Here is a 12,189-nt window from a genome sequence, read left to right as displayed (position 1 = left end):
CATTGCATTGTTTCGGTTAAGATTCAGCTCAGGGCAGTGGTGTACAGTTTAGTATTTTGGTGGTGTGGACTGGTGTGGATATTTCCAGGCATATTCCGGGAAATACACAATGCCATTTTAGAAAGTGGTCAAATGTAACATATGTTACATATGTTACGTTTGGGATTACACTTTCTTAGTAAAGTACAGATTCTAGTACTTTTGGGGTTGAGGCCCAGCCGGAATTCGAACCCGCACCCTCAGAGGCAGGCACCTAATCGCCAGCACACAATGTCAGACGCCTAGACCGCTCAGCCACCGCGGCTTCCACAAAAATGGAAGTCGGACAACTGGTAGTCTAGATTGCAAATCCCAAACATAACATATGTTACATTTTTTAAAATGGCATTGTGTATTTCATAGCTTTCGGCAGTGGAAGCCGTGCCAATTAACACTTAACAGAGGGGTACACAAAGTCCGCAGTCTAGACTAGTTATACAGTGAACGCACAATTACACCCTGTCCACCCTTAAAACTCATTAAGGCCAGGAGCCGCGTATGTGAGACACATTAATCAGCTCCTCACAGCGAATGACGCATATATGTGTCAGGGAATTAGCAGTTTATCACAGAGAGTGCCACATATGTGTGTCAATAGATAGCACCTCTTATTCAGCGAGTGACGCACATGTCCGTCTTTACTTTTGTATCACAATATACCTATTATTTCAACCAATTTAGTAGCACTGAGAAAAAGATGAGCATTTCTTTCGAGTTTCATACATCGTTGCGATTATGTATGTTTACAATACACAAACTGTTACATGATAGCTAGAGTTGATACAGCCGATTGGTCAACGATATAGCCAGCAATCAATCTCTATCCAAGTTGTTGTATCTGCTCTATGTTTCTCACAGACTCGCGTATTAGTACTTTCCTTAAAATAGTCAGTGAGTGAGTGAGTGAGTTAATATTTAACGTCACATCGGCAATATTTCAGCTATATCGTGACGAGAACATTTGACATTTAAATAGAATATATATATAGATATTATAAAAACCTGCCGACGAAGGACAGTAAAACAACTAGAATATCACAGATATACATGTAAAACTAGTAATTAAATCTAAAACATTTTAACTTTAGGGGACAGCATAATATAAAAATAGGCTATAGATCACCAAAAACTGAAGGTAGATCACAATACTATAAAATAGTCAGTATACACAAGCAATGTATTAGCAATACAGTTACTTTCGTAGACGATTATAAAGCGTGTAAGTAATTTCTTCTTTACAATCTGTCATTGTCAATAATATATAATTCCGTAATGTGAATAGATTTTTTTTAGTAAAATTAAACCTCACACAATGATAGAGAGAATTTGTTTATGTATGTCTCATCTTGTACATACGTTGATAAAATATAAATGTACAACCCGCCAAAGGGCTTTAAAATGACATTAAATGTTATGTATTCACACCTGCTGTCTTTCCACATAGATCTTTATGACACAATTAAACAGTCCGGACTTGTTTGTATGACTGAACAGAATTTTATTGCTTTTCAGGCCGTAAGACAACGGCATATGAAGATCACAATGATTATATACATTTTGGTGACAGGGCTGGTCGTCTGAATATAAGACATATAACATAGTATAACGCCTAATAAACAGTAGTACATAGTACTTTCTTTTACACAGAGGACTTACATCTAAATTTTCACATAAATGTTACAGAAAAAAAGTGACTTTATAATTCACCTTCCCTGTGACTTGTATCTGGACTTGACAGTGTTACAAAAAAATACAAAGTTTTCGTAGTTGACCCACTTTTTCATTTTGAAACAACTGCCACAACTTAACAGAGTTTGATCTTTTGTAAACGTAAGATTTAATGAATTGGTTTCTAGAATCAACAAAATAGGGACATTCTAAATTTGCTTGATATTTCTTCACCGACAGGTATTACTGAGAGTACATACACGCTCGTGTAAAGGTACACCATTCCAAAGGTCGACCTCAACTGGTAGACGGTGATTAGATGTACGAAAAAGAAGTAATTTAATCCAGCTGTTTTGTGGTAAAATGTTTGAATAATTTTCAAATCCAAATTAACTAGACAGTTTCCTATCATCCCCGAAACCTGCCAGGGAAATCAGGTGTGAATAGCACCAATTAGACTCGCCACAGCGAACTGGGCAGTCAGCGAGGGGATCCAGGTGTTGATCAGTGAAGTGGCTCTCGAGCTTAATGAGTTAATTTCTGTAAAAAAACTAATTTTTATGTTACATTTCTTTCGCCAATTTGCCGCGATACCCCTTACCCACGTACAATCATGGTGTAATAGTCACTGTTATCACGAATGAATATCGACCCCGTGTTTATGCACGAGGGGTGGTTTTCAAACGGCCGGGCGGTTGTCAGTGAATTTTTTTTTGTACGGTCACGCGTTATGGTCCGTATAAGCCGTGAGTGGAATTCCTTAGTTGGATTAAGCTAGATCGGGTCTGCAGACTGTTACTATCGGGGCCCTAATACTGTATACTCGTACCGGCAATGCGTGAACGAATTAAGAACTGTACTGGAACACGCTTATAAGGACTTGTTACTATCAGGCCCTAATGCTGTATACTCGTACCGGCAATGCCTAAACGAATTAAGTGAGTGAGTGAGTGAGTTAAGATTTAAAGTCACATCGGCAATATTTCAGCCATATCGTGACTAAAACTAGTTCTAAATTTATAATGCATACATATAATATATACAACCCTGTCAGCAAAGGACAGTAAAACCACTAGATTATCACAGATTGAGTTAAAACTAGCTAGCATATATCTTTAAAAGTACAAAACTATTTTTGGACAATACAATGTAAAACTGGGCTATAGATCGCCAAAAACTGAAGGTAGATCACCAAAATAGGAACCATGGGGACTTACATTACCTTTGCTACCTGCATGGATCCTAGCTGTATTTACACCATCCCTTCAGCCGCTGGCGATTGTAGGAAAATTTAGCCAACAGTTAAAATAACAAAAATACTACCTTTAAAATGTGATAATTGATATTTTACTTTGAAAGTTTTGGGGCTTACGTACCCTCTCAGGAGGACAATATTTTTGCGCTAAAAACGAATTAAGAACTGTACTGGAACACGCTCATAAGGACTTGTTACTATCGCCTCGTATGGTAAAGTCGTAGCTACTCGGTTACTTCGCTTCTTACTTCGACTGACTATTTGATTTCGTGCGAACGACGTACGATGTTTCAAACGCTGTCAACGCTAATGACGATGGCATAGGGACTTTACGAACTCTTAAAATGAGAAATTGTTCTATCGTTCTCCTTTGGTGGAATTAGGATCGAAAACTAATATCGGCTTGTGTATCAATTTTTTCGAATGGCTAAGGATAATATAATCGAAAACCAATCACTACGACGTTCCATCAGCCACGTCCCTTCTCGACCATTCGACCACAACGAGGTACATACAACAAACATATACATATCGCGACTGAAATAAGTTATACATACATACTATATATCCAGCTCAGCTAGTCAAAGGCGCTTTGTTTTCCCTCAACCATTGGATGTCAATCTCAACGGCGAATCGTATTTTCAGTCTCAACTCCATGGGGATAATACAACTCTTGCAGCCACTAGACGCACCACGTTAATTAAATGTGGCTTTCCCATTCTTACGAGGTACCCATTCACAGCTGGGAAGACTGGGACACATTGTCACAGTACTTTGTCCAAGTTGACTACACATTGCTGTACCCGCAACTAGGTGTTTGCACGTATTCATGTGGCCACCATCTGGTCATTTTCCACGGACTCGTGGGTTCTATTAAGTGCACAGGGTTTTGTAATGTACACTAGGGGTTGTGACAACACTGAAAGAGTCTGCACTCAAAAAGTCTGACTCCAAGGTTTTCACATCCGGTCACATGTGGGCTCGATCCGGGCACCTTAAGCTAGCCGGATCACTAGCCCGGCGCCTTAGACGGCTCGTCCACCACGCCCCGTGTGAGTGTGTGTGCGTGCGCGTGCGTGTGCGTGCGTGTGCGTGTATCAGGTGTTATAAGACCTAGAGATGTTAGGAAATGTAGAAAAGACGACAGGTCATTACCTTGTACACAGACAGCTTTTCCAGATCGAGTCTTCAAACATCGTTCCCCAAGACTGCAGATCTTGGATGCACAGGAACCGTTTGGGACCTTCATAGTGGATAAACATGTACAATATCAGAATTCTTTTTCAATTGAATCACAGGAACCACTGTATATGGAGTTATTCTTATTCATGTCTTAACGAGTGAGTGAGTGAGTGAGTTAAAATTTAAAGTCACTTTGGCAATGTTTCAGCCATATCGTGACTAAATCAAGTTATAGGTTAATACAAATTAAAGGTACATTATAAAACCTGTCAACGAAGAACAGTAAAACAACTGGATTATCACAGACAAAATTTAAAACTAGTGATTATATCTAAATCATTTTACTATACATGACAACACAATATATAAACAGGCCATAGATTGGTGATCTACCTTCAGTTGTTGGCATACTAAGGACCATGGAGACCTACAATACATTTGCTTCCTGCATGGGCCCAATTTTGATTTACAGTCCGTTTGAGTCAGAAACGGACCGATGAATTGCAAATTTTATCATTGTACAAAATTGCCACATCAATTTAAATAGTACACATGTTTATCATTTGCTAATACCCAACAGCTTCCTTATATTTGAAAATTTTCCGGACTCCACCCAAAAAGTTCTTTAAGAAACTATCATTAAAATTTTGACACAGTTCACTATTTGTTACGAAGGAGGAGTGCAGAGAAAGGGACAGCCAGGTGTTAGAGAAGCACGTTCACCAGTGCCCACCACGTTATTGATACATTAGCCTGTGCTGTGCCGTCTCCATCCTTTCTCGCACACCCGGCTGTCCCTTTCTCTGCACTCCTCCTTCGTAACAAATAGTGAACTGTGTCAAAATTTTAATGATAGTTTCTTAAAGAGTCCGGAAAATTTTCAAATATAAGAAAGCTGTTTGGTATTAGTAAATGATCAACATGTGTACTATTTATATTTATGTGGCAATTTTGTACACTGATAAAATTTGCAATTCATCGGTCCGTTTCTAACTCAAACGGACTGTACATCATCCCTCCAGCTGTTAGCAATTTAAATAATCTAGCCATACATTAATAATACACATATTCTACGATTAAAAAAGTGGAAGTTTAAATTTACTTTGAATGTTTGGGGACTTACGTACCCTCTCAGGTGTCATGTCCTAACTTATCGATTGATCACAAATAATGATGGAGCTGAAGGCGAGGCATTTCCCAACATTATTTGATCATGACGGGATTTCTGGAGATTTGAACTTTCGCTCGCAACTTGATAGCGTCGGAAATTAGACGTTTTGTTGCAGTTTGTGCGTTTTCCCCCTAGACGTACTCTGGAAATGCTGATAAACGTAATGAACAATATCACAGAAAGGTGAGCGTGATATAGCAATCTACAATTATTAAACAGGGGCAGATAATGTTGTGAATATGTGTTTGTGTGAATATTCAGGAAAGTATCTCCATGTTCATTAAATGGAGTTGCCCGACATTGCTTTTCTTTTGATCAACACTATTGCTTAGGTTCTTGTTTACTGAACACTGTTTGTCTGTGGTAACTAAAAGTAGTGTTTTGATAGGTACAGACGAAAACTCTAACATTTTGACAAACATCGGGTATGATCATTATCTTAGAATGATTTATCCACAAATACGTATAGACGAAATCAAATAATGCACATTGTATCGTGTTGATAGTTTTAAAGATTATTGAAAAATTGTTTTTACTTACATCTGAATAATTCCTTAAAAGGCTTACATGCCCTTCCTTCTCAATCTTCTGTGATACATCTCTCAACAAACGACAGGTTAAAGTTTCAATATCATATTCAAAACTCAAACATTGACCATTTTCAGTACATTTTAGCTGACAGAGCTTAATGCCAACATTCCTGAAAATGAGAGTCGTCTCAGGTCCACACTGCTTCAAACTTGATGTTGAAAATATACCTATCAGAATTACTGTTAATTCCAGCAGTTTCTCACAGTCCCTTAAACAGCTTGGTATCATCTTTCAGAGCTCACAGCAAGATTCCCTGCCACAAAGGATGTTGCTGACCAACAATCACCAGGTTGAACGGTCACGCTCAGGTAGACAGTGGACACAAAGCTGTGGATACCAGTGTCTGGAGATTACAATGTAGACCGCAGAAAAGTACAGGCAGCTATATCCTTAACTCACTACCAGAAAGTCGATACCTCAACGGAATCCTAATGTTCAGAGATTACCACAAGGTGCTCAGTGCTGGCATCAATATGTGGAATGCGCCAGTCAGAGATTGTTCCTAAATTTCAACAGCTAAAGGACACCACGTGACAATTCACGTGATTGGTTGCCTCCATAATAAGGGGCAAAAAGAAGGGTATGGATTATTGTCTTATTTACCTCCAAAAAAGAATTAATTTTTTTTTAACTTTTGACTTGATTTAGTGTCAGTGTTGTGCTATGTTCTAGCACTTGATTGTATCTTTGTAGTTACATTCATCAAGAACGAACAACTGATAACCGATATTGATTTGGGTATACCGAATGCTGCATCACCTCTTGAAATCTAACAATGTGTCTTCCACTAACATTCCTTCAGCTTGACATCATCCCGATGTTCCCTTCCATTATGAAGGCAGCAATATACAGGGCCAATTTACGCTCTCACCAGGTCAACTTCCCTTTGGAATCCACGCACCTGAAACCACCCAGTTACCGATACCTTAGACCACTGAGCAGTCTTCTCTGCACCTTCCCGTAGTGAGTTTACAAGGCGCCCTCAGCCTAGAAAACTTAGCCACCTGTGTGTCCGAACACTGAGCCGTTTCCCTCCCAATATACATGGATTGCCACACCTCTTGCAACTGAACTACTCGCACCTTAGAACTCCTTTCTACATGTGCTTATAATCATTGAGCTATCCTCATCTTAGACCAAGGAGCTACCTGCACCTTGGACAACTTAACTTTAAACCCCTTAAAGTCCGGAGCTACCTGCACATTCTTAAAACTTTGAGCTACCCTCACCCTCCGAATCTGATCCGCTAAACACCCCAGTCCACACATCTATGTGCACCAAAGGATGTGCCCGTACACTGTTAGCCTAAGCTACCTGCTCACTAACGTCTGACTCCCAGACAATTACCAGTTCTGCCTACATTCATGTTTTCCACGTGCACACTTTGAAATTCAACTGTTAAAAATATTTGTGTACGTGTAGCAATGTATCCGGAAATCAAAGGTTTATGTGAACGTAGTGTGTTTCAAACTATGTGAACTATTCCTATGTAGAGAATAAGTCATCGTTAATCAGAAGATCAGTGATGGTGATTGAAAGGAGAAAATCTAATATTCTTTGGAAAATACCAGTACAGACAAAACGTTCCTGCTTTTGTTGTTTTCTTATATGAATTAGTTGGACAAACGAGACATCTTATCTACTTCCCAAGCAAGTATTCAAGTATGTGACGTCTTGAAGGAAAATGTCCGATCCAATCTACATTCTTGCCTACTAGTTTTCGGCATGTAGACAAATGTGGTTTTGATAAATTGCTTGAGTACGTAAGTTTCGTTTCTGAAGCAGATTGTGGATCAGTCCACGTAAAGGAAATGGCAAAACATTAAAAACACATGATCACATAAATCGAGGCTAAACACTTCGTCCAGTTAAACGATGCTCCATGCAGAAAATGAAACACGTCCACAACATGTTTTTGTTTCTTTTGTATAAAATGTGAAACAGATATGACACTTGGGTAGCTGAAAAAATTCGTGCCGTCAGGGTATATGAAGGTATGGTCGGCATGTGAGACACTCACACTGACAGAACAAACACCCCACAAATGCCAGGAATGAAAGGCAAACAGAAGGAGTGGGTCCTTACATATTGTAATCCTACATCGTTAATGTTTGGATGGGTCCAGGTTACATTAACTGACCAGAAGCAACGTTAGAGAAAACACCAGACAGACCAAAAGCTGACCACCCCTAACAAATAACGATAATTGCGTAGTTTGCATACCTGGAATCAGCAACTAATGTCCTAGGGCATATGATTCGTTGAGAAGCCAATCGACCCAAGGAATTAAGGTTTACAGCCAAAACGAGGTTATGTAGCCGCTTTGTCAAGATTTTAGCTTCTGTCAATGCATACACACTACGTTATTCACAGAAACAATAACTGTACCCATCGATGGTAGTTGCTTCATCACTGTACGGATTGTTGGTTTCTTCTCACAGAAAACTGTCTTTGTAGTTGCAGCTATCGAATTTTGATGCGTTCCTTTTTCCTCTATTGTAGGTCACTATTACATATATTACAACGAAAGGATATACTGTGATGATATGAGGATTCTTTTGCTCTCAGTCATGGATACACGTTTCCATTGTTATTTCTGCGCAGAGAAATTAGACATTTGTAACATTATCAAACATTTGTGAAAGCACCATCCAAATAATGTCATCAAGATTCGCCAAAGGACATGTGATATTGACAGTAAAAAAAATACACAAATATAATTCCCATGAAAATCCAAAAAAGTGGCATGTCGTGTACACCAGACCCGTTGACATTGACATTGAGGGTTGAAGATATAGGGCCCCCGTCAAAAAAGCAATAGAAATTTGATGAAAATAACACTAACCACGACGTTGCGTGCAGCAGCCAAGTCCGAGGTCACTGAACCTCTTCCAGGTGTCATTTCAGCACTGAAAGAATCACGGATGAAGTTCAACCGTTTGTTACACAATGGAAAACTCCCTTTGGATAACATTGCTTTCCTATTGTTTGAAGACTGATTTGAAGCAACAACTCATATGAGATACAGAGATGAGATTAAACAATTCTGGAGAATCAGTCAAATGTTATTTCACCGAAAATTTCGCCACTTGATGAGTGGGATTAAGAATGCAGGTCACTTGGAAGAATCAGATAAAGGTGACTTAAAGCCAGAGGATTCGAAGGTTAACTTTGCTGTGCACAGTTTGAATAAGGTTGAAAACACATTTAAGCGCACAGATGGTCCAGGTATCTTCTACGAGGTTCTTGGTAAGATTTCAGAATCTTTCAGTGGCATTGCTTTAAAACCTTGCGTAGATGGGAAAAAAATCAACGCTGGAACTGGCGACATAAATTTATTTGGATACGAACGTAGGCCATCATTGGAGGAAAGGCAAAGTAGAGCCAAAGAAAAGACTTTCGGCAGAGCTAACCCTGATAAGGCAACTGATAGCTGATGTGGAAAACCATGAGATTATTCACACGATCCAGACAACATACAATGTGCCCAGTAATACAAAGACAGCATGGGTGAAACAGCTCCAGAACTTGATCAGAATTATATCATTAAGACTGAAAGATCTGCGGGAGTGAGTGAGTGAGTTAAAATGTAAAGCCACATCGGCAGTATTTCAACCATATCGTGACAAAGAAAGTTGTAAATTTATAAATGAATTAAAACAAACTTATATAATATACTTACCTGTCTGCAGAGGACAGTAAAACAACTAGATTATCACAGGAATACAGTTAAAACTAGTAAATAAATCTAAAATATTTTAACTATAAATGACAAGACAATATAAAAACAGGCTATAAATTGCCAACAACTGATAAAGGTAGATCACCATACTTGGGACCATGGGGACTTACAGTGCTTTTGCTTCCTGAGATGTGCGAGAAATATAGGTAGTAGAGGTTAGTGTACTCAATAATTTCAAGCAGCTTGAAGTTGTGGACTGGAGACAATCCAAATATGTGTACGTCATTAGTTCTATCCAATAGTCTTCATAACAAATACATGAAGTGATGGTACCCTGTTACTATTATATAAACTATGAGCCGTAGTTTCTTCATTGAAAAATAAGCTACATTTGTTCTGTTACGAAAACACCCTTGATCTCTCAGGACAACCAAACTACGCCTGTCGAGTAGGTGACAGTTCCACAAATGCAACTTCTTCGGAACCTCCACTTGTCATACAGCAGTCCAGTCAGTGGTTTGAATTACGCGGGATCGGGTGGTCAGGCTCGCTGACTGGGTTGACACATTCCCAATTCCCAGCTCATGCTGTTGATCACTGGATTGTTTGGTCCAGACTCGATTATTTACAGACCGCCGTCATATAGCTGGAATATTGCTGAATGCGGCATAAAACTAACCTCACTCACTCACTATACACCACGGATGTAAGCCAATAGCTGTTATTAGTCCCGATGGCAGTGCAAGGAATCTGAATGTAACAGTGAGTGAGTGAGTTATAATTTATCGTCACATCGGCAATATTTCAGCCATATCGAGACGAGAACATTCAATTGTTATACATAGTAATTTATGGTAAATTATAAAAAACCTGTCATCGAAGGACAGTAAAACCGACTAGAATATAACAATATCAAGAAATAATAACTAGCATATATCTCTTAAATAGGATTTCAGTTAGGACAATACAATATAAAAATGGCTGAGGATCGCCAACAACTGAAGTGAGAGCATGCTTCCTGTGTCTTCTATAACCATCCGATGTGGCGGTTACAACCCGGACGGAACTACTTCTCAAATGAAAAGAACAATTTCGACTATAATAACTTTTTATTACTTTTTAATGACAACAGACACTGGCATCGCGACGCAATCGTCCGTCACACTTTGCGAGACTACGGGCGTGGCTGTGGTAGCTACGTCGACACTTGAGTCAGCAGTTCGTCGTCTTTTAGGGAGTTCACCGCCACCTTGGATCACGTTGCTCAGTTCTTTCTCCCGAGCTGTACTAACTCGCTTGTACTCTCTCACAGCGGTACTCCGATGTCCCGTTGTTCTGGCGATTAGTTGTTCATCAATGCCTGACTGAAAGAGTCGAGTGGCGCATGTGGCTCTGAGTGAGTGATTGCTGTAAAAACCTGCAATAAGACAATTAACATTATTGCTAGTTTAACAAAGTAAGGAATATGGCTATATGTTCAACGCTTTTCAATACCGCCCCTTTGAACAGTCATACAGAAGCCTTGTCAATTTACGCTTACAGTACAAGGGCAGCCTCAATCAGATATATGGTCACGCCATACTGTGAAACCAAAAACCACCACATTCACAAGTTTAATGAAAAGTTAAAAAGGTAAAACCTACCTTCAAAGCCTGCTTGTTTCCACATCTTGCCAACTGTCTGCTGCAAAGTGTGTTTTCCAACAGCCTGCTGACTGTACCACTGATCATCTCTGGGCTTCACCAGTGGTCGCAAATACATGACACGGGAGTTGGTCTGACGCAGACTACAGTACTTTCTGAATATCGCAACTACACACTTGTCACTGGCATATGCACGAACACACTTTGGAGGAACACCAATATCCTTAAGTCCACGCTGGTAACACTTACTAGTCTTCTCAGAATAAAGAAGAAATTCTCCAGTGTCATCCTTGTCAATTTCGAATTGGTCAACTGTAAGATTCCTGTACTCATCGCCGCTTCTGAGGGCAAAATTTAATCCAATGGGGTACAGCATTGTATCCCAAAGAACCTGTGGTGACGAAACTCCCAAGATGCCCATATCCCACATAGTTGTCTCTTGTTCATAGGAAATAACCTTGGCCTTTTTGGTACGAATTCCAATACCACGTTTCCATCCTTCTTTCATTACACTGTCCAATATATTTCGCAGTTCGAGAAAAACGTTATCCGACAGGAATTTCAAATCCCGACCACACTTCGTCAAATGCATGTTCAATAACAGCACAAACTGCCGGAGAGTTTTCGGATTATATTCAGATCCATCGCTTTTGCGCACCTCGCATACAAACGACACAGAGAGTAATTAAGTTCATCGTCGTTCAGATCTTCGAGTTTGTGAGCTATTAAACTTAAACGCTGTCCGGATGTTTCCCCTCGTAAAATTCTCTGATTACGTGAATATCTCCAAGTTTCAAAAAGACCACAGACCCAAAGTAAATTCTGTTTGGTATTTTGAGGCACACTTGTCTCGCATAATCCTGCAATTTCAGAATCCAACAACGGTACAGAAAATCTTTCATGATCACTATGCTTCCCACTACCGCCGCCAAACACATTCTCACTCACGTGGACTTCT

Source organism: Haliotis rubra, unplaced genomic scaffold (genome assembly GCF_003918875.1).
Source record: "Haliotis rubra isolate DU_JTF1 unplaced genomic scaffold, ASM391887v1 Scf1206, whole genome shotgun sequence".
NCBI classification, from domain to species: Eukaryota; Metazoa; Mollusca; class Gastropoda; order Lepetellida; family Haliotidae; genus Haliotis; species Haliotis rubra.
This window is presented reverse-complemented; position numbering follows the sequence as displayed.